The 21,827-nt window shown below is 40.1% G+C and overlaps 1 protein-coding gene across 2 annotated transcripts in view; it reads right to left on the reverse strand.

Moving 5' to 3' along the window:
* The window catches only part of stau2 (staufen double-stranded RNA binding protein 2), a 316,665-nt gene that overhangs the window by 272,775 nt on the left and 22,063 nt on the right, over positions 1-21,827 (reverse strand). The gene's annotated exons all lie outside the window — the stretch shown is intronic.

Here is a 21,827-nt window from a genome sequence, read left to right on the forward strand (position 1 = left end):
ATTGTTTTTTTTTCCCTCCGTCTCTCTCTCTCTCTCTCTCTCACACACACACACACACACACACACACACACACACACACACACACACACACACACACACACATGCATGCACTGCATCCGCCAAGAACGTAATAAAATCATCACCATTTATTCATTTGTCTGTCTGTCTGTCTGTTAGCAGGAATATGTCAAAACTACTACACAGATTTTTACGAAATTTGCACCACAGATTATTAGGCCAAGGAAGACTCCAATTTTGGAAGTGATCCAGACCCAGATTGGCGGACGTCAGAAATCGCCGACTGCCAGCGACACCACACATTTAAACAGGTGCTTTTTGCTGTGAAATTCTATTAAGCGTGCACAATGATTTATTGTCGTGTACGCACAGATGAGGATGATTTGGGTGCTGTCGGCACAACGATCACACAGGGATTTACGCTGTGCTGATCCACAAATTTACGCGTGAATCCAAGCATCTTTTACGCAGGAGGTACGCGGAACTAATTTGTGCCTTATTGTTTCGTTAAAAGTTATTGAATTACTGAAAATCTGCTCTACCTGCCTGCTCCCCCCCACCCTCTCTCACTCTTTGATTGATTAATTTGGCAAAATACATGATATAAAATAACAAAGACAATATACATACATATACTTTCCGAGGATGACACGAAAAAGCACATACTTATTTCCATCATGGTCCCCATGACAACACAGAAAAACAAAGATAAAAACAAAACAGAAATACTTAAAAATGGCTACAAAGCCATCTATATATACAAATGAATAAAATGCTAAATTATTATGATCTCTTTCTCTTTTTGTTTTTCTCTCTGTCTTTCTGTCTCTCTCTCTCTCTCTCACACACACACACACACACACACACACACCGGAATAACATCAGACAGCAAAATTGTAGTGTGCACAAAGGCCCTCATACACGCAAAAACATATTTACACACAACTGCTGCGGCATATCGGGACAATATGTAACAATGTTCTGGGCACATATGTAATAACACACCGTGTAACAATGTGGCCATGAACTTCGGCATATATCGTTGTGGTGACAATATGTGCACTGCGACAATAAGTAATGTAACAACCGTCATCCTTCATTTGCTTATCAGTAGTAATGTTGCTTCACTGTCCCTAGAGGTGGGAAAAACCTCTGTGCCACACAGCAAGAAAATAAGAACAGGAAACGGAGTCATCCGTTTAGACACAACTGTCCCTAAAGTTGCATTTGTAGGAATATACAAGTTTGAGTTGTTTTATTAAAGAAGATCACATCATAGTGTGACTCATCCTGTCTCACCACACAGTGAGGGTACTTTTTCTGATCCAGCTGTCTTCACAGCTAATGGGCTTATTTTAATGCTTCATTTATTTCACTTGAAGGCCAAACAAGATAGGAGGCTAGGGCAGGGATGCACGAACACAAAACTTCACTCAGAGGAGATAAAAGGAAAGCGTATGCTCATGCGTCATTGAGTATCTCTTACTTTCTGTCTAGCTTGAATCATTCCAAGCATTTGTTTATGTTGGACCTGCGTAATACCTCTCCACCTTCAGGATCCTCAATAAAACACTGCTTTATAAGCTTATACCCATCTGCACAATACAGACAGATCTGTCTTTGTACTTTTTTTTTTCTTTTTTCTTTTTTTTACACAGACCACAGTTTATGTACTATCTGTAAGAATGCTTCTGACTTACAGATCTCTACAGATGAAGGCAATTACAAAAACACACACAATAAAATACCCTTCTTCTATCTACCTTGTTGGCTTTGGCAGCTCCTTGTAGAGTTGAGGCAGAGTGATGACGGGACTGATAAGAGAAACCATCTCAAGTGGAAAAAAGATCACAGTGTCCAGAATAGGCTATAGGAGTCTAAAAGCCCAACTGTTACGAAAATAAATGTTATCAATACGTTATCAAAAATGAACTTGAAAATGTGGGAAAAAAATACATTTTTGTTTAAAAAGGACTTTACTGGGTATCGACACCCAAAAAAAGATGAGAAGAAATGGTGCATATAGAAAAGTGCCCATGGGCACCTTAGCCTTTTCAATGATCTAAGTTTGCCCAATTAGGGAGGTAGATGACAGACAACACCTATAAATGTGTGTTTGCGTGTATGAGCGCTTTGTGCACACTACAATTTTGCTGTCTGATGTTATTCCGATGTCCTCCGGCCATGAGAAGCATATTCATTTTTCAAGGGTAACAGTATCTTTTCATCTGAAAGGGCTCTTTACAGTTCTATCATCTATACACACACACACACACAAGCACGCACACACATTCACTCATACCTGTCTATGTGACTGATGTCACTGACTCCACACGGACACTTCAGCACATGCTACTGGCAAGCACAGTGCACAGCTATAATTCACTATCAAAACATGCACAATTGTGTCTTCACTCATCGCCGATCTGGAGTTGTGTCAGCAAGGGCATCCGCATAAAGCATGTGCCAAATCAACTCTGGGCTAATGGGAGCATAAGACAACTTAATCAAAGTACAAAATAAGTTAATGATTTAAAGGCAATACAAATTACAAAGTGATCTGATTCAAGCTATTCCATGGACTTTTTCTATTTACCTTTTAACTTTCAGTGGGCAGATTTAAAGGTGAAAACAGTCCATATTAAATAGATCTTGAGCAAATAAGATATTCACAACTATAAGCTGTACTTGTTAGGAAAAACTGCGTCCTTCTGGCAAACGTTCCTATCTTTAAACTCAAGAACCAAAAAAATTTCAAAATCCAAATTTTATACAGTAATACTGGGAGGTCGATGCTCTGAATTCCAAAAAATGCATTTCTTAGATTTTTTTATTTTAATTTTTTTAACCATCTAATAATGAGACCTTATAGAAAATAGCACAGCAGTGTTTCATATTTCTTTATACTTTAAGAAATATATTTCTTCACTTCTCAACCATCAGGAACATTTCAATATTTGCTGTGAGAAGAACCTTGTGAATCCAGATGCACTTCAAAAACTTCCAGCGATGGAGCTGAACACCAAAACCTGAAGCCCAGACAGAAGAAGAGAACATCTCTCTGCTCTTCAAAAAGTGAGGAAAGTGTCTCCAACAACTCCAACAAGAACACTACTCAGCATAGATCCATACATCTAGGCCCATCACGATAAATTCTGCTGGACGACATACTGCCTCAGAAAATATCATGAATCGATAAATGATATTTCTGTCAATGTCTTTTTATGACCACTGATATTCCAAATATTCTTTTCTGTCTTGGCAAAAAGGATAACTACTTACATGGTGAGGAATAGATATATCGATACATCAGTCCAGAAAGGTGACATCTCAGGCTTCTCAGGGTGCTTGGAACATACTGGTGTCCTCAACCAGCTGATCCGGGAGGCCAAGAAGAGTAAAAGCAACCTTACAGTTAGTTGTCTGGCTTGACTTGGCCAACACATACGGATCAGTCCCTCTTGACCTCATTAATGTTGCTATGGAGCTCTACCAACTCCCCAATAACATGGGGAATGTTTCTGTGAAGGCTCTCAGTCGTCCAGGCGGTTTCCATAGTAGAGAAACTTGAATCTTCCACTGGACTGGGCTGCTTCACGTGAGGACGTTTCGCTTCAAGCAACCCAGTCCAGTCGAAGATTCAACCTTCTCTACAACATCAGGGGAATGATCACTAGCTACTTTAAAGGGTTCAAATTAATGTTCAAGACTGCCCATTTCACAACCCAGGATCTTGAAAAGGGAATTATAACCTGTTGCACCATCTCTCCCATTCTGTTTGTCATGGGAATGAACCTGCTCATACTGGCACCAGAAAAGGGATCCAGAGGGCCGGTATTTGAGTCTGGTTCCGCCAACAACCAATAAGAAACTTTATGGATGACCTTACTGTAACAACTCTAACCTAATTGCAAGCAAGATGGACCCGGAAGACATTCAATGATGTGGCAACTTGGGAGTGAATGCAGTTTAAACCAAAGAAATCAAGAAGCATGGTGATCAGAAATCGAAGAGTGACCAGTAATGTTGGTGTTCTGTCTGGGGCTGAGTTTCTGAGTGTCCCTGTGCCCTTCTTGTAAGTCCTTGTCACTTGTCCCATCTCCCTGTATTCAGAGGGTGCATGTGACAGGATGTGCGTCATGTGTTCTCTGTTTCGTGTCCAAGTCTGTATGCACCTGCCTCCCTTCTCCCTGCGTGTGTGTATGTGTGTGGGCGTGTCCCGGCTGTCTGTGGTGTGTATGTGTGACCATGTCTATCCCCGTGTGCCCCTCCCAAGTCATGTGTAGGTGTGAGTTCTATCTGTATGTTACAATCGTGTCACCTGTCTGTCATGCATGAGTGTGAAAGTGAGTGCACGAGCCACCGGTCATGTGCCTGTATATAATGGGTGATTCTTTAACTACGGGCACTATTGGCCTTGTAAATGTAATTTCCACCACACCATTGCCTTACAATATAAAGCGCCTTGGGGCAACTGTTTGTTGTGATTTGGCGCTATATACATGTGCTCTGATGTCACTGTTTATCTCCATAGAAACTACCCAAACAATCTTTCATACAAACTGTTTAAAGGGACATTACAGTGTTGTGGTGGAAATTACGGCAATAGTGTGGGACAACTACATTTTGTTTAAAAAAACACAACATATTTATGACACTGAATACCCCAATTATGTTTTGATTATTTTACTGATATTTTATTCAGAGATATTCTAAAACATTAGAAAAAACGTTTCTTTACCATTCATTTTTATCACTGAAGATCAAAAGTCTGGGTGTGGGACAAGCACAAAACGGCAATATTTGCATATAATGATGCTCAAAAAAGGTGAAAAAGTCATTATAGACTACTAGAACAAATTTCTTAACACACTTTCATTGTAAAGATAACTATAAAAGTGTGAAATTTCCCCTTTTTTCTGTTTTTCATACAATATGATCAAAGGACATAATAAGTGCCCGTAGTCTAAGAATCACCCATATGTGTGGACTGTGCGAGCACATGTCTGCCCCCATGCCATCAGCTGTCATCATGTCTGGGTTCGTGTTTTGGTGTGCATGTGCGTGTGTGTGGATGGATGTGTACATGCGATCCTCAATGTGATTCTATGTTCTTCGGCCATGTGCAGTGGTCACTGGTACGCCTGACAGCTACACGTGGCGGTTGACAGCTCGTCTGTGTCCGTGGGCCCCACTCCTCATGTTTTGGTTATGTTGCTCTGCTCTCTGATCTGTTATGATGTACGATGATGTTTTATCTTCCACTTACCTTGGGTTGTCCGTTTTATTATCTTATCTTTGGTGTTCTGTTTTGTTCCCCTCATGTCCCACCCATTCCATTTGCTTTCATGTCACACCTGTTGTTAATTAGTTCAGTTTGCTTGTAACCACACCTTTGACATTGTTGAGGACCGGTCAATTACATTTTCCCTGTGCCACCTGTCATGCATTGCATTCTCCTGGTTCAGTCCGTCTGCACCTGCTTATTGTCGCTGTCGTTTTTTGCGAATGTTGTTTATTGTTACCACCTTGATTTAACTCACACTCAAACTGTGTTGCTTTTGGTTGCTGGTTTCTTCACTTTGTTTGTCGATGCATTTTTGGATTTTGCCACTGGTTAGAGTTTTGTCACCACTGTATTATCACCGTTACTTCGGATCATTAAACACCTTGTCTTTGCACTTAACATCTTGTGTCCAGCTGTCTGCATCTTGGGATCCAATCCTTGCTCCTCTGTGCTTCCAACCATAACAACTAAGTTCCAATTGCAAGTTCAGGGAGAGACTATTCCATCGATTGAGGGGAACCCAATGCAGTAGGGAAGTGGTATGACGCCTCTCTTACAGACAGAAGCAACGTTTCTGGGACAATGAAATAGGCAGATGAATGGCTGAGAAAGATCGAGGGGTCAGGACTACCAGGGAAGTTCAAGGCCTGGCTCTTCCAGCATGGGCTGTTACCAAGACTGATGTGGCTACTGACAATTTATGAAGTACCTCTGACAGCAGAGGGAGGAGTGGAGAAGCAAATGAACAAACATCTTTGCAAGTGGCTCAGAATTCCACCAAGTGTCATGTCAGTAGGGCTTCATCATCAGGTCCGGTCAGTCACAACTACCCCATCTTCAGTGGTTGAAGAATACAAGGGGGCCAAGTGCAGAGTCGTGATGGTGTACCAAGATTCCAATAATGAAAAGGTCAGGACTGCAGGTGTCACCATGAGATCAGGACATAAATGGGCAGCTGATACATCAGTGGCACAAGTAATAAGAACGCTGAAGCTGAAGGACATCGTCAGGAGGCAATGTCTCAGATCCACCCATTTTCAACAGTGGGGTAAAGCAGACACAAGGCAGAGGAGAGACATGAACCAAGCCAAAGTCCGACACATGGTGGAGGAGAGGCAAAGTTCTAGGGCCGTGGAACTTCGATCACAAGGGTGCTGGAGAAAGTGGAAGATCACCTGGCCTGAGCTCTGGAGGCTGGAGCCCTTTCACATCTCTTTCCTGCTCTGTTCAGTGTATGACACCATTCCATCACCATCAAACCTTTACAGATGGGGAATAATGGAGGACCCATAGCGCACACTGACAGGATGCAAGATTGCTCTCAGCCAGCGAAGATACAGATGGCATCATGATGAGGTCCTCTGCTCACTGGCTGACATCTTGGAGTGGGTGAGGCTGGAAAAGCGTCAGTCCATTGAGAGAGTGGCACCAGCCATACAGTTTGTCAGAGGAGGAGAGACGCCACCAGCCTCCAAGAAGACTAAGAACAGCCTACTACAAACACCACAATCGTGGGAGATGAGAGTGGAGCTGAGAAGGAGACTAATCTTCCATCATTTTGTGCCAATGTCGCTGAGGCCTGACTTAGTCTTATGGTCGGAGAAGTCGAAGATCATTCCGATTGACCTGACAGTCCTGTGGGAACACAGATGCGAGGAGGCATACAAGAGGAAAGCTTCCAAGTATCAAGACCTCGTCGAGCAGTGTAGGGACAATGGATGGGAGGCCTGGCTGTTCCCATTTGAGGTCAGTTGTAGGGGTTTTCTAGTTCAATCTGTGTGGCAGACTCTCACAGCTCTTGGGATAGCAGGAAGAGAGAGGAAGACAGCTGTTGGTAGGTTGGGGAAGCAGCAGCAAGAGCGTCTTGTTGGATCTGGAATAGGAGGGAAGAGGTGAGCTGGGGACCAAGAGAAGATGGACAGTGACTGGCCACCACTGCCGCCCCGTCATTTGGAGGGCATTGTGGTTCAGGGTCGAAATGCCCAGTGAAAGGTGTATGCCACCTGATGACATCTTCTCTTTGCCAAAAGCTACAGTCATACAGGTGCAACTGAAATGAGTAGCATCAAAACAGATGTATTTGACAGTTCATTCTTTCAAAGAGCAATGAACTTTTAATTCCCAAGTATATTCAACATAGGAATTAAAATATGAGATAAATATCCTCCATCAGTGATTCATATTTCAAAAGAGTAATATGGGCTAATGGCCCTTCAGTGCCTGATGTAATGTGCCATTTTCTCCATATGATGGGCCCCTTTCAGACATCAAAGCAGAATAAAATAATGATAATGATTCAAGATTTGTACTGTTTTTTTTTCTTTTATTTGCAAGAGCCACAACTTGAGCCATTTTAAGTTAAATATGATGCAAATTTCATCCTTCATTATTTTATGTTACATTTCATATCAACTGTTTTTACACACAGGTCATGAACAATGTTTAAAAGGTTAAAAACACACTAGCATGTTGCCCATGGGGATCCATGGGCTCTAGTTTGGGTAGTGTTTAAAAATAGGTAGCTGACATTTTTCAAGGGTGGTAACGAATTGTGCAAAGTTTCTGTAATGAGGTGGAATGGCGTCTGAGTCCAGAATGTTTTAAGATCCTTAGACTTGAGCAGGTTTTAGAAAGACTCAGGCAATACAAATCTGCATCGTGCAATCCAAGGCCACCTTTTTCTTGAGGTGTGTACAATTTATTTAGTTTTATTCTAGCTGTTTTCCCTTCCCATAAAAATCGTTTGATCAAATTTTCTGTAGATGGTGTTGCATTTGGTAACATTCTAATTATTACATAATGAAACTGTGGCGCTATAACTGTTTTAATTATGTGGATTTTACCCCACAGTGATATTTTTAGCTTTTCCCATGTTGTGTGGGCCACTGAAGAGGAGGTACTGCTGGCCCACCACCACCAGATGGCGCCCTGCTTGGAGTGCGGGCTTCAAGCACGAGAGGGTGCCAAAACCAGTGGAGTGACAGCTGTCACATCATCACCGCCAGCTGTCACTCATCTACATCAACCTCCATAAAAGCCGGACTGCAACTCCACCTCCCTGCCGAGAAATCAGCTACCATACAGGTAATTTCTCTGCTGAATTTAAACTGAGTCATAGTGTGATCTCTTTTGCAGCCGTTTTCCTGTGGTGTTTCTTTATCTGCTGGATTGGCGTTTGGTGTGATTAGCGACGGCTTCGCCTCACACCCCAACCAGATAAGTGGTTAAACAGGAGCTGCACGAGTGTGTGATTGGAGCTGGAGGTGCTCCCTCCTTACTGAACACAGACTGTGGGATTACTGAGTGTGCGAACTCACACTCATCAAAACTGTTTCTATTCTCTGCCAGCAGTACCGGGTCTGACTGCTGAAGACAGTGGCCACCTGGGGCGCAGGGCTTGGCGGCTCCGGTGTTCTTCAGATCCGTTGGTGGTGGAAGCTGTGTGGGTTCCGGCTCTTCTATCACCAGACGTCTTCTATCTTTGAGCCTGCCACACGCCCCCTTGTGTATGATTGACATTCCGCAATATTGTTATTGTCTGTACTTCGTTGTGCGCTTCACAACATTAAATTGTTACTTTTTGGCTTATCCACTGTCCGTTCATTAACGCCCCCTGTTGTGGGTCCGTGTCACGACACCTTCCCAACATCCCATTTTTCCAAATTTGTCTTAATTTTTAGCAGGATTGGATTAATATTTATCTGAGGTAAATCCCCCTGGTCCAGACAAAGTTTAATCCCCAATTCTTCATTCATTTAGTAACCCATTTAAATTTAAATTTCTCAACCATATACGTATGAATAACATTGAGAATAAAGGCATGTTTTCAGATTTTCCCAGTTAACAGTATATCCTGACACATTTGAATATGACTGCATAGTGTCCATCAGATGTGGTATTATTATTGATTGTGGATCAATAATAATAGCTAAGATACCATCTGCATAAAGAAGCATCTTGTTTTCTTGTCGGCCACTTAGCACACCTTTAATTTTTTCTATATTTGATTGAACACCCCCTGCTAATGTTTCTATAAAAATGAGAAACAACAGGGGACTCAACAAACACCCTTGTTAGGCCCCTCATGAAATTGTACCATTGGAAATAACTGCAGCCTTTGGTTCCTTATACAGTATTCTAACCCATTTAGTAAAATGCAGTCCAAAACCAAATTGTGATCAAGCAGAAAAAATAATATTTTTCAACCTTTATCAAACACCTTCTCCACATCTAAGGCTACCGGTACATCCTTGAACTGACTTAACCACATTAAATGTAATAACTTTTGGATAATATTGGAGGAGGAGCATGTTTTCATAAAGCCTCTCTGATTGGGACGTATGATACTATTCAAAATCCCTTGTAAACGCAGGGCCAGCACTTTAGTAAGTATTTTACAGTCCAAATTCAGCAGACTAATTGGGCTGTAATTTGATGGGTCTGTATTATGTTTGTCCTTTTTTGTAAGCAGAGTTATCAATGCTTTATTAAAAGTGGGTGGGATGTGTTCCCTTTCAAAAACTTCATGATACACTTTCTGTAAGACAGAAGCAAGAATGTCAATGTAGGTTTTATAGTGTTCTGCATGGAATCTGTCATCACCGGGCGAGTTCCCTGTTTTCATCAGTACAATTGTTTCCTCAGTTATTGGAGATTCAAACAAATTCACATGTTCCTGAAGCAGTATCTGCCCACTAATTTTTAATAATTGACAAATGTACAAATGAAGCAATTTTTTTCCACTATAGTGTATTATTTATTGGAATTTCATTAAAATTCCACCTACTCTGACTGCCTGGTGGAAAAGCTTGGAAATTAGACTCAGCAATGGAAATTTGTATAGATGCTCCTATTTCACACAACCCAGACTTTAAGATCAATAAAGCAACTCTTCATGTCAGCACATGGGAACAGAAAGGAATCACACACCTTCATCACCTCTTTCAAAATAAAAGGTTTATACCATTTAACAACTTGATGCAGAGGTTTGGAATTATAGGAGAAAATTTTATTCATTACCATCAAGTAAAGCATGCAGTGATGTCAAAAATTCAGATGCATCAGTGCCCACCAGAACCACCCACATTAGTGACAGACATCAAGAACCTCCTCCCAATAAATAAAACCTTGTCTAAAGTATATAAGTTAATATCATGCGTGGACACTGCTTTACATTTACCCAGCTTAAAATGGGTGGTGGACTTCCTCCTCACCTCTGACCCTGACCACTGGACACAGATGTGTAAAAACACATTTCAATGACAAAAAATACCAACTTACAACTCATCCAATACAAAGTTCTTCATAGAACACACATTACACAATATAAGATGTATAAAATGGGCTTCTCAGACCCTGATGTTTGTTCACAGTGTGAGCTAAACACCACTGATACCTATTTTCCATGCCCTTTGGCTCTGCTCAACTGTCCAGTGTTTTTGGTCAAAAGTCACTGAAAAATTGTCCTCTATCTCAGGATATAGAATTCCCTTATCTCCTAATTTATGTTTACTTGGAGACACGACAATTATTGAACTGCCAACTAAACAATCTAAAACTATACTTGTAGCACTGACTATTGCCACAAAAACAATTTTGCTGAATTGGAAAAATAAACAATCAATCAATATTAATCAATGGTCAAACCTCATCGAATATATATCGATGGAAAAAATAGCCGCTTCATAAAAAAAACAATTACCAAAATTTAATGAAACATGGTCCTTATTTATCAATTCATTAAATTTGAATTTGAAGAGCTAATATAAGACAGAGGGTGAAATGTGTGGGAATGTGGGTGCAGTTCCCGCACAAGTTTATAAGATTGTATGGAAACAGTGTGTGCACACACTAAGGGCCCTTTCAAAAGGAAAATGCGGTTGCACAGGACCTATGGTTTCCACACTTTCACTAGCCCCGGATCCAGTGGACCTGAAGACCCTGTATGTAATATAAATGTGAAGGGGGTATACGGGGAGAGTGTCATTGAAAATGTTTTCTGACTTATGTTCCTCACGGAAAATGAGCCAAGGCCAGTGAAACTGAGTTTGAAAAAATTATTTTTTGTATCATTTATCTTAAGCTAAAAACTGAAAATGGGTTAAAACATAGTTCGCCTTTCCTTAGCCTAGCTGTTCTAGTCAATGCTGTTCTGGCTTCCCACAAAGTCCAAATAAGTGTAATGATGAGTAGTATGAAAGTTACTCCCTTTATTTTTCAAGAGAATAGTAAGTCCCTTCAGCATGTCCCTTGTTTTTTTTCCCCACTCACTGTCACGATATCATACCCGAGTTGAATCTGCATGTTGATTTTGGCACAATTGTTATGCCGGATGCCCTTCCTGGTGCAACTCCATATTGGAGAATGGACAGAGGTGGGTTTAAACCAGGAACTTTCTGCACTGGAAACAAGCACACTTAACCGCTTGGTCACCACACCTGGTTATTTCTTCTCATTTACAGGAGGGTGATCTTTCACTGTTAGAGCATGATTTATTATTTTCACTTGTTCTCTAATGCCCAACACAACATCATCACAATGAAGTTGACATCATCCACATAGCAGAGAAGGCGAATGACTGCAATCTACCATCCCTATAGGACCTGTACACCTCCAGGACCCTGAGGCGAGCAAGGAAGATGGTGGCCGATCCCTCTCACCCAGGACACAACCCTATAGGACCTGTACACCTCCAGGACCCTGAGGCGAGCAAGGAAGATGGTGGCCGATCCCTCTCACCCAGGACACAAACTTTTTGTCACCCTCCCCTCTCCAGGGCTGTGAAATGAAAATTGTGAAATCCAAGGAAAATTTGCAGGGGGTCTGGGGGGCACAGCCCCCCTTGGAGCCAGGGTCTAGGGCCCACGGGGCCCAGAAACCAAATTAATTTTGTATCTAATTTTCACTTTTATTTCATTTTCAGCATCTCCTGGAAGAAAAAATCTCAAAAGAAGTGCAAATTTAAATTATCCTAGATTCAACCTTTCATTTAAACTGTCAATGATAATGCTGAAATAACAGAATATAACATGGAAGTAGGACCTAGAATGATTTTCCTTTTAATTGTAAACTAAATTATGCATTAACTCGGAACAATTAAACTACATGAAATTCATGAAGACTGAAAAGGCTGTTCAAAGCATTTCAAAAACCACACCTAAAGCTTGTAGAATATTTTGAAAATCATGGTAAAATATCAATAACTTAACTTATAGTAAAAAAGTCGCATATTCTTGTGCAAATTCCTGTAAATCCATTCAAAGCCACCATGTCTGTTTTCCAATGAAAGAAAGTCTACTTGAATAAAAAAAAGTTGCAAAATCTTGTGTAAAATCCTGTTTAAACTAGGGATGGGTACTGATAAGATTTTATCGATATCGATGCCACTATCGATTCTGCTTATCGATCCGATTCCTTATCGATTCCCTTATCGATACCTCGTGAATTTTGTACTAAAAGTAGGCTTTACAGGTTTTCTATGTATTTCATTGAGTCTTAAAGTAAATAAATATGAAATTGGTCACTGTACCCTTGATCTCTGGACATAAATAAAAATAAACAAAACAGTGTTTCACTTTGAAGTTATTAATTCAGACTGGATTCTATCATTCTAACTTGACTCATCAGAGAGCCGCGCAGCGTTTGGAGCTGTGTGAACAGAACGGAGGACGATTCTCGTTTCTTTCTCGCAACAAGACAGGAGTCCCAGTTAGTAACTTTAATCCGCACAAACGTGACTCACGACTGACTATTCAGGGATGAAAGTGGTGAAAAACAAAAAAAAGCTGAAACCCAAAATTACCCCCCAACACCACCCGCATGAAAATGTTTGAATTCCAGAAGCTCTGAAATGCAATCTGGGGCTATTCCAGACGATAAACTGGAGTGAGTGCAGCATCCATTTAGGTAAGAAAAAACAAAACAACTTTCCTTATTCAAATTCATTCCAGTAGTATTCTGCTCTTACTAGGATGCAGCAGTTTTCTAGTTTGGCAGATAGTTCTGGAGGAAATCACTGAAGAAATTAACAAACTGAAAATATGGTTTGACCGAAACAAACTGTCATTAAACTTAAATAAGACAGGGATGAAATGGAGGTGTAAGAGTCACTAGGTGTTCACAGGAAACATTTATTTCTGTATGTATGTATGTATTTATTTATGTATGTTCATTGTTGCTTTTATATTTTCTGTTGTGTTTCTATTCAGGTTCTTTTTGTCTCTTTCTCTAAAATTGTATATAATAAGCATTAGATTATTAATATATAAACAAAAATAAATTTAAGAAATATTACAATTTGAAAACAAATGCACCCGAACATGATGACAGCTGCAAATGCGTAATGCTAACTTTTAACACTGAAAATGCCATAGACATGCTAACGCGTTAGCATCGCTCCCGTTTTTAAGTTATAAAATACATCTATCAACTGTTTCAGAAGACCATAACAGGTCGGTTTAACATAGAAAAGGTAAATAATACTCACAGACGTATGCTCTTTAGGGTTTTAGCAGGGGAAAATTAAGCGAAAGAAAGAAAGTATAAACGAAGCAACAGATCAAAGCACTGCTTCAATCAGCAAACTACTGTTTCGACTGGTTCAAGGTTCAGAGCAAAGCCGCGCTGCAGAAAAGTGGATCACGGACCCGCTGCAGGGTCTGTAATCAATGTAGAGAAATGATCATTTTCTTGACAAACACCCCCCAAAACAACGGCCACTCTGAAGGACCGATAACAGAATCGTTAAGCACAAAGCTTATTGACGTCGGTGGATCGAATCATTTCTTAACGATACCCGAAAGGAACCGGTTCTCGATACCCATCCCTAGTTTGAACAGCACAATGTTTATTTTCCAGGAAGAAAAAAAAATGTTACCGTGTTTCCTGAGGGCACAAGATGCAGTTCACGTTTCCTGTTTCTTTCATCTTTTTCACACCGTCTTTCTCGCCATCTTCTGCAGGGGTGGTGGCCAAGTGTTTCACGCACTTGGTTTTAGTGCGGAAGGTTCCCCCTTCAAATCCCACCCCTGCCACATTTCTCCATGTACTGTGGAGTTGCGTCAGGAAGGGCATCCGGCGTAAAACTTGTGCTAATGCAACATGCAGATCCACCTTGGATTTGCTGTGGCGACCCCAAGTGCAAACAAGGGAGCAGCCGAAGGGACTTACTTTTTATCTCACCCTCTTTCTCTCTGTCCGACGTCGCTCCATGACACAGACATGCCGCAAAATTCTTCTTTTCAAAACTTGATTGTTCTAAAAGTATGCAATGTCCACATGCTACTTCTATGTTAAAGAACAGGATCTTGGAGCAGGAGGCACACAGCGTCGCCGTAGCAACCAACCAGTCCCGATTTATGACAACTGTCGTAACAGCCACGCTTTGAATGAGGCATCCATGGATCCGCGGACACTGACCTGTATGTTATACAGATACAGATCAGTGTCCGCAGACTTATAAAACTTGCACAATGTTGTAAAAGAAAAAACGCTTTGCGATAGGCATTTTAAAAACTCAGTGACGATCACAGAGTACAACACTAACACTACCCCCCCATGATAAAATCTGCGGATCCACCGAGTTTTCACAGCCCTGCCTCTGAAAGACAACTGAGGTCCATCAGAACTAACACACAAATACAGTTTCTTTCCGTCCGCAGCTCAACTTATAAATAATGCCAGACACCCCCATTTACTCTGTCTTTCCCCCCCACTCCCACAAAGTACAGATTGATCATCCCTGCACTAAAAGGTACTGTACATCTGTATGCCTTTGCACAGCCCCATTCCACTATGTTATATTTAGTTGACAGTGAACATAGATTTGCCTATTTGTCTATTTGACTCCTTTAATTCTTACAGAAGTATTTTTCCTTTTCTTTTTATTGTTTAGGCACCAATGACACCAGATCTAAATCCTTGTATGTGAGAACTTTCTTGGCAATAAATCTGATTCTGAAAATGGTAAGCCTGTGCATAAAAGTGACTGTAATGCCTAAGTGATAACGTGATATTTGTGATTAGCCCCTTGAACAAGAAATAAAGACAATACTAGAAGTACATCTTGTTTCATTTAAACTCTACTGTGGTTTGTGCAAAGGCAAACACAAATACTTATGGACCTGACTGCAGCATTACAAGACCATCCATTTACCATCACAATTACAGTATTTCCCACAATAATCACACTATGACTTTCTTCAAATTGTGCAGCCCAACTGATAAAGTTTTATTTTCAAGTCAAATTTCCGACACACCTCTGTGCCATGGATCCCCTCCCCCCCCAAATTAGTCAGATAACAATAATAAGCACATTTCGTGCTTGTGTACTGACTCTTCGGTAGCATAGGTGACACAATTGTGCCATTTCTTACACAAAAAGCAAGACTAGTAATGGCCATCTTGGTAACAGAGCATAATCCCAGCAGGAAATGTCACACAGCAAAAGCACCCCCAGTCATTGAGCCAACTGTTCTTCCAGCTGACAAAACATTACACTCATAGTCAAATGAAGGTGGGAGGACACGGGTAGCAGACCGCTCAGCCTTGCACTAACAGGGGAAAGTCCTATCCAAATTCTAACTCAGAGGGAATGCAGAATACAGATACACCCCCCACTCCCACTGGGATAAGAGCAGCAGAGAGAGCCACTGAGAAAGTCCAACATGAGTCATTGGGATCAGGTGTTCCATTGATACCACAAGTGTCTGGGGCTGTCCACAAGGAGAAGTTTGAAAATAGATTTCTGATAACAAAATATGTTCTCTTTTGTGATAATCCTGTGAATCATTTTTGATTAATTTCTACAGACTGCTTCACAGCAGCTCAGTAGTTTCTCAGCATCACAACAGGGTTTTTGAAGAATGTTGGCGGCTGGAAAATAATGTTCTACTTCCTGTTGTCCGACCTTGTGGTTAATTATCATCAGGGTATTTCCCCAAGTACAGGTCACACAGCTCCACTTTCCTATACCTTGCTGCTGAGTGACATTTTTAAAGCTAGGTCTTTAAAACATGACAAAGCAATAAATATTTTCTAAACATGCCAGAGATTTTCTTGAGTGGCTTGAAATATAACCGTAAAAAACTGGGCATGCAAGTATCAAGTGCAGAGCTAAACACAGGTGTAATCTGTAATGGAATCAGGGAAAAACCATCTCAAACGAAACATGAATACATTTTCCAAGCGACTGGTGTTAACTTAAAAACTACAGTGCTCTTTGTTTTGAGGTCAACAGAAATTATTTTAAGGTTTTCATTGAAATTATTCAGTTGAGCATCTTATTTTCATTCTTTGTTTTTGCATTTATACCTATTAAATATATTCAAAACGGTTTACAAATTATGTCTGAAAATGTTGATGACACCTGTAGGTCATACAGCAAGAAAAATAACAGTTTTGACACAAAGATATAGTCTCTGATTAATCTCCTAAGAACAAACACTATAATTCAAATCACAGTACACTTCCATTTTCTTAAAAACAGCCCATACTAAAGTAAATGAGGCAATTATTAAAATCAAAGAAATATAAAAATAAATCTAATTTTAAAAAAGGAAACATAAAACATTTTGATTGACTGCAGGTTATTGTTTGTATTACAACGTGTGGAAAGAGGTGTCATTTGATTTAAACAGCAATTCGCTTTGAAGTTATTAATTCCGAGCAGACTCTCTCTTTCTAACTTGACTCGGTGGCGCAGCGTTTGGAGCAAAGGAACAGAGGATGATTTTCGTTTCTTTCTCACAACTAGACAGGAGTCCCAGTTAGTCACTTTAATCTGCACAAAAGTGACTCACGATTGACATATTTTAATGGCTTTGAGAGGAGATAAGAAGCGGAGTTGCCACTTCTGAAGAGGAGCAAAGCAAAGATCAACGAAGCAGCGGATCGAAGCACTGCTTCATTGGTTCAAGGTTCAAAGCAAATGACTCATCGACTACGAAATTAGTTATCGACAGTTTCAATAGTCGACGTAGTTGTGAATAGTCGTGGTAGCCCTATTGTACGGTACCAGATGACAACACAAGTCACCCCAATGTGATCAGATGACAACACAAGTCACCCCAATGTGAGTAAGGTTTGACCTTACTCCTGGGGCAGGTGATGGTCTAGTGGTTAAGGTGTTGGGCTTGGGACCAGAAGATCCTCGGTTCAAATCCCCGCCTGACTGGAAAATCACTAAGGGTGCTTGGGCAAGGTCTTTAATCCCCTATTGCTCCCATGTATGGCAGCACCCTGACATCGGGGTGAATGTGAGGCATAATTGTAAAGCGCTTTGAGCGTCTGATGCAGATGGAAAAGCCTATATAAAAAAAATCACAAAATAAAACGCCACACAAAGAATTAAGCTAAGCTAAGCAACAATACAAACAGTCCTGTCGTCAGTGACTGATGGCTCAGAAGACACCCAAATGGTGAAGAGCAGAGTCTCAGAAAATGAACTATAATTGGTGAGTCAGTGATCAAAGTCAGATCAGTCATAGAAGGAACATACTCCAGAATCAATCCATAAGGTGTTCCCATACATCCTCAGCATGTTCTGGATTTCCAATTCAAAATATCATTGACGGATCATTTTAACTTGTTTGTTGTATTGACTAACAATTTTACAAAGATACCAAAAAATGTCTCCTATATTGATACTGTAACTGTCTCATGTCTACAGAGAATACACTTCTTCGGAATGCACCAAAGGCTTCCGGAGAACAACAATTTCTCAAAGTTTTTATAGGGGCAGTATGACCCAGAGCCTCTGTTGTGATGCCATGCCATTGCTGCATTCCCTTTTTCTGGTTTACTTTTCTACATCAACTCAAGTACACTCATAAAACAATCATAAAACACTGCACACCACTAACGACTGAATCAAGCGAGACAAGCAGGATTTACAAAGACCTTCAAAGATTCTGTATTTAAGAAGAAACAAAAGTATTGCTATGCCAGAACGATGAGCGATAAATCACTCGATTTAACCATGGAATTTTGTTCTGTAAGAAATTATGCACAGGCCCTTCACCATAAATAAGATTCATTAAGACGCTGATAAATTCACATTTTATATTACTGCCATATTTTCTCATCAGGGCACTTTCTTAATGAATCAATACTGGTCATGGTGGTGATTAGAGTGCTGATGGATCAGAGCTAGGCTGCCCTTTTAATGGGAAGATTCTCCATCAACATGACTCTGGATCACTCTTATTCATCATAATAGGTAAGGACATGGGCATATAGGAACCTTCCTTTCCCTGCAGCATCATTAATGTGACAGATTGTGGATATGGCCTGTCACTCTGCCACACAGTCAGCCATCGGCTGAAGACAATTCATATTCAGAAGGTCTCAGTTTCATTAATCCAGGGCTCCACTACTCTGAAAGAAAGAGTGACCAAGCGACCTTGGGATAATCTATACTCCTGTTTTTCAGGCGCACACATTCACTCATCTCCCCCTCTTTTCTGAACAAAGTGGCATAGGAAAACAAAACAGGCCATGCCTGTCTTTTAGTAACTCAGCACTGTGACATATTACATTGGTAGATCCTGGAAAACAGATTTGCTTCTCTAGCCCAAAGACATTTGTCTTTCACCCCTGTTTGTTCATGCATGGCTCAAATCGGAAAAGATGGGAGCCAGATGCTAGACAGGGTCCTGACGAGACTCAGTCACAAAACCATCCAACTGAATCACCGAGGCTTTCTGGCATTGTGTCGACATTTATAAAACAAATAACACACGTGGCAGTAAAACATAACATTAGAGGATTAATGAGTCAAGCACTTTGCAAACAACATCCAAAACAAAACACACATGCATGCGTTTATGCTTTCTGCTTAATAAAAGAAAAAGCATAGACATCCTACAGATTACACTGTAGACATTTATCAACATGAACACCCATACAAACTAATTCCTTAATTGCCTGTTACAAAATTGGTGCTCAATTACACTTCAAAAAGTACTACTTAGAGAATTACTGCTAAACATAGTTTGAAAATAGAGAAACACTGCCATCTGGAGGGAATTACAATGCCTGCTGAGAAGAACCTGATCAAGTCTCATGTATCTCAGCAACAAAAACACAAAAATAAGCAGTTTATTTCAACTTGCTTTTCTACTTCAAAGAGAATGAAACCTATAAAATTCCACACTGGCTTTCTACTTACACTGAGTTCACATTTCAGCATAATCAAAGTAAAAAAAAGTACAATAGAATATTTTGGTTCCTCTTGAGAGGATATTTTTTAAAACTTGTATATTTTTAAAACAAAATACACAGTGAAACAATATTTGAAATTTTGTCTCTGTACACTATCACAATGGACTTGAAATGAAACACTGTTTGTAGTGTAAACTTTCAGTTTTAACTAAAGGAGGTGCAACAAAAATATTGCATTAACCATTTAGAATTTCCCCCCCATTGTTATACAATATCCCTCCATTTTCAAAGGCAATAAGTAATATGACTGAATGAGATGATGTTGCTGCAATGAGGTTTTCCTCATATCTTAGATCATCTAATCTCTCCAGTGATGAAATACTAGCAGTCAAGCTTATCTCAAACAAAACAGCAAAATGTGCCACTGAATGACAACAACTGATCAACATGGACGCACTGGCATGTCCAATCTACTTTTCATCATATTTCTATTCATAAATCAATGACAGAATGGCACAGTGACTTTGTTCGATCACCTCCTGAAACTACAACTTCTCAGCTGTAATTACCATCTTCCCTCAAGACCTGTGGTTCCCAAATGTTTTTGGTCATGTACCCGTGTGTGTACCCTGACTAAGTTAGCGCACCCCTCACCCTGACAACCCTCAACAAAAACCAGTGTTGTGCAACTTCGCACTTCATAAAAACCAGCCTGTTTTCTTGAGACCATTCAGGGGATCCACACATGAACATTTCCAAGTCATTGAATATTCTTCACTTACATCAATCATTAATACATACAAAAAGCATGGTACTGTACGGTAAATCTGTGTCACATAGGCATTTATGCTGCTAACAGTACTGGGTCACTGGTGTTTATCAATGATGTGACTGCTGATGGAAGTAGCATAATAAATTCTGAAGTGTACAGGGCTACGCTATCTGCTGGTTGCAAACCTTTTATCTATGTAATCTGACAAAGAATAAGCAGCATACATGCTACAACTGGCCATGAATCTGCTTGTCTGTCAATTGTCCAATTACTTGAAGGGGTTTGTAAATGGAAAGACTATTGAGAAATGGCTGTAATTCAGCTTGGGACTCAAAGGCAGTGTGGTTTTTACAGCTGCAGCCTTTGGCCGGCGCGGGCCCCTCCTGCTGCATCCTTCACCCACTTTGCCTCAATTCGGATGACGGACTGCTTCAAGTTTAATGCACATAAACAATGTCAAATGTATATGTGTTGTCTTTAATTCTGATGTGTGCCATTATTATGTTCAACTAGTAATAATTGTGGATTAATTGCTGTATTTTGTCTGAAGTAATTGGAGTGTAAACATAATTTTGTTGTTGTTGCACTCGTGTAATGACAATGACAATAAATCTCATCTCATCTAATTCCTCATCCAATGTTTTGTTAAACCACTTAATGAAAGCTGAAACGCCACAATACAATCACATCTTGACTGCTTCTTTTCAACTCCACTATGGTGGTGTACATAGGCAAATTAAAAAAACTGATGTCACTTTCCAAACACTATGTATTTACCTGACTGTGTAAGACCCATTTGTGCCAGATAATAAAGAGAATAGCAATCAACAAGAAGGTCCACTGTTCATATAAAATTACCCAAAAAATGACAGGTACAGGCGAGAGTTGTTACTCCAAAATATCATCCTAAACCTACTGGTGAAGAAAGTTTGTATCGTCTTTAAAAGTTTGAAGATAAACCTACATGCAGTGGAGAACATATTGGCCTTCAAAGGTTGAACTTCTCTTTCCACACTGTTTGTCACAAGGTAAATAATCTCTGGCAGTACAGGAAGATTGGATGTCAACACTGACAGTGGAGGGATCACTGCTTAAAACTCTATTAGAGTGTGATTTAAAAGTGTCCACAATTTGGACAATTTAGATGTCAATATTTTTTTTTCTTTTGTTTTGTTTTTTTCAACATAGCAAATGGACATTTTTGTGGCATGGATATCAGAATTTTTCTCAATGAATTACAATATTCATTCAAAAAGGAATTACTGAAGACAAAACACCCAGAACTCCCTTGTGATGAACCTCATCATTGAAGAGCTACTAAATTTAAATTCAACACTAGGAATCAACCTCCAGACTTCATACTATTTGCTGTGGAATAACAAGGAATCAGGCTTGTCAGTCAATTGTCCGGTTATTTACAACTTCTGAAAATGTACAGACTGTGTATTAAAAAATAGCAGTAATGCCTTGTTAATGCAATATTTTTGTTTAACCGTTTGATTTTTTTCTTTCTTTCTTTTTTTCTTTATTTGATGAGGACAGTGCACATTAATGAACACTGTGTACATTTTCATGAAATAGTGTAAATA

The sequence above is a fragment of the Thalassophryne amazonica genome, chromosome 1 (assembly GCF_902500255.1).
Source record: "Thalassophryne amazonica chromosome 1, fThaAma1.1, whole genome shotgun sequence".
NCBI classification, from domain to species: Eukaryota; Metazoa; Chordata; class Actinopteri; order Batrachoidiformes; family Batrachoididae; genus Thalassophryne; species Thalassophryne amazonica.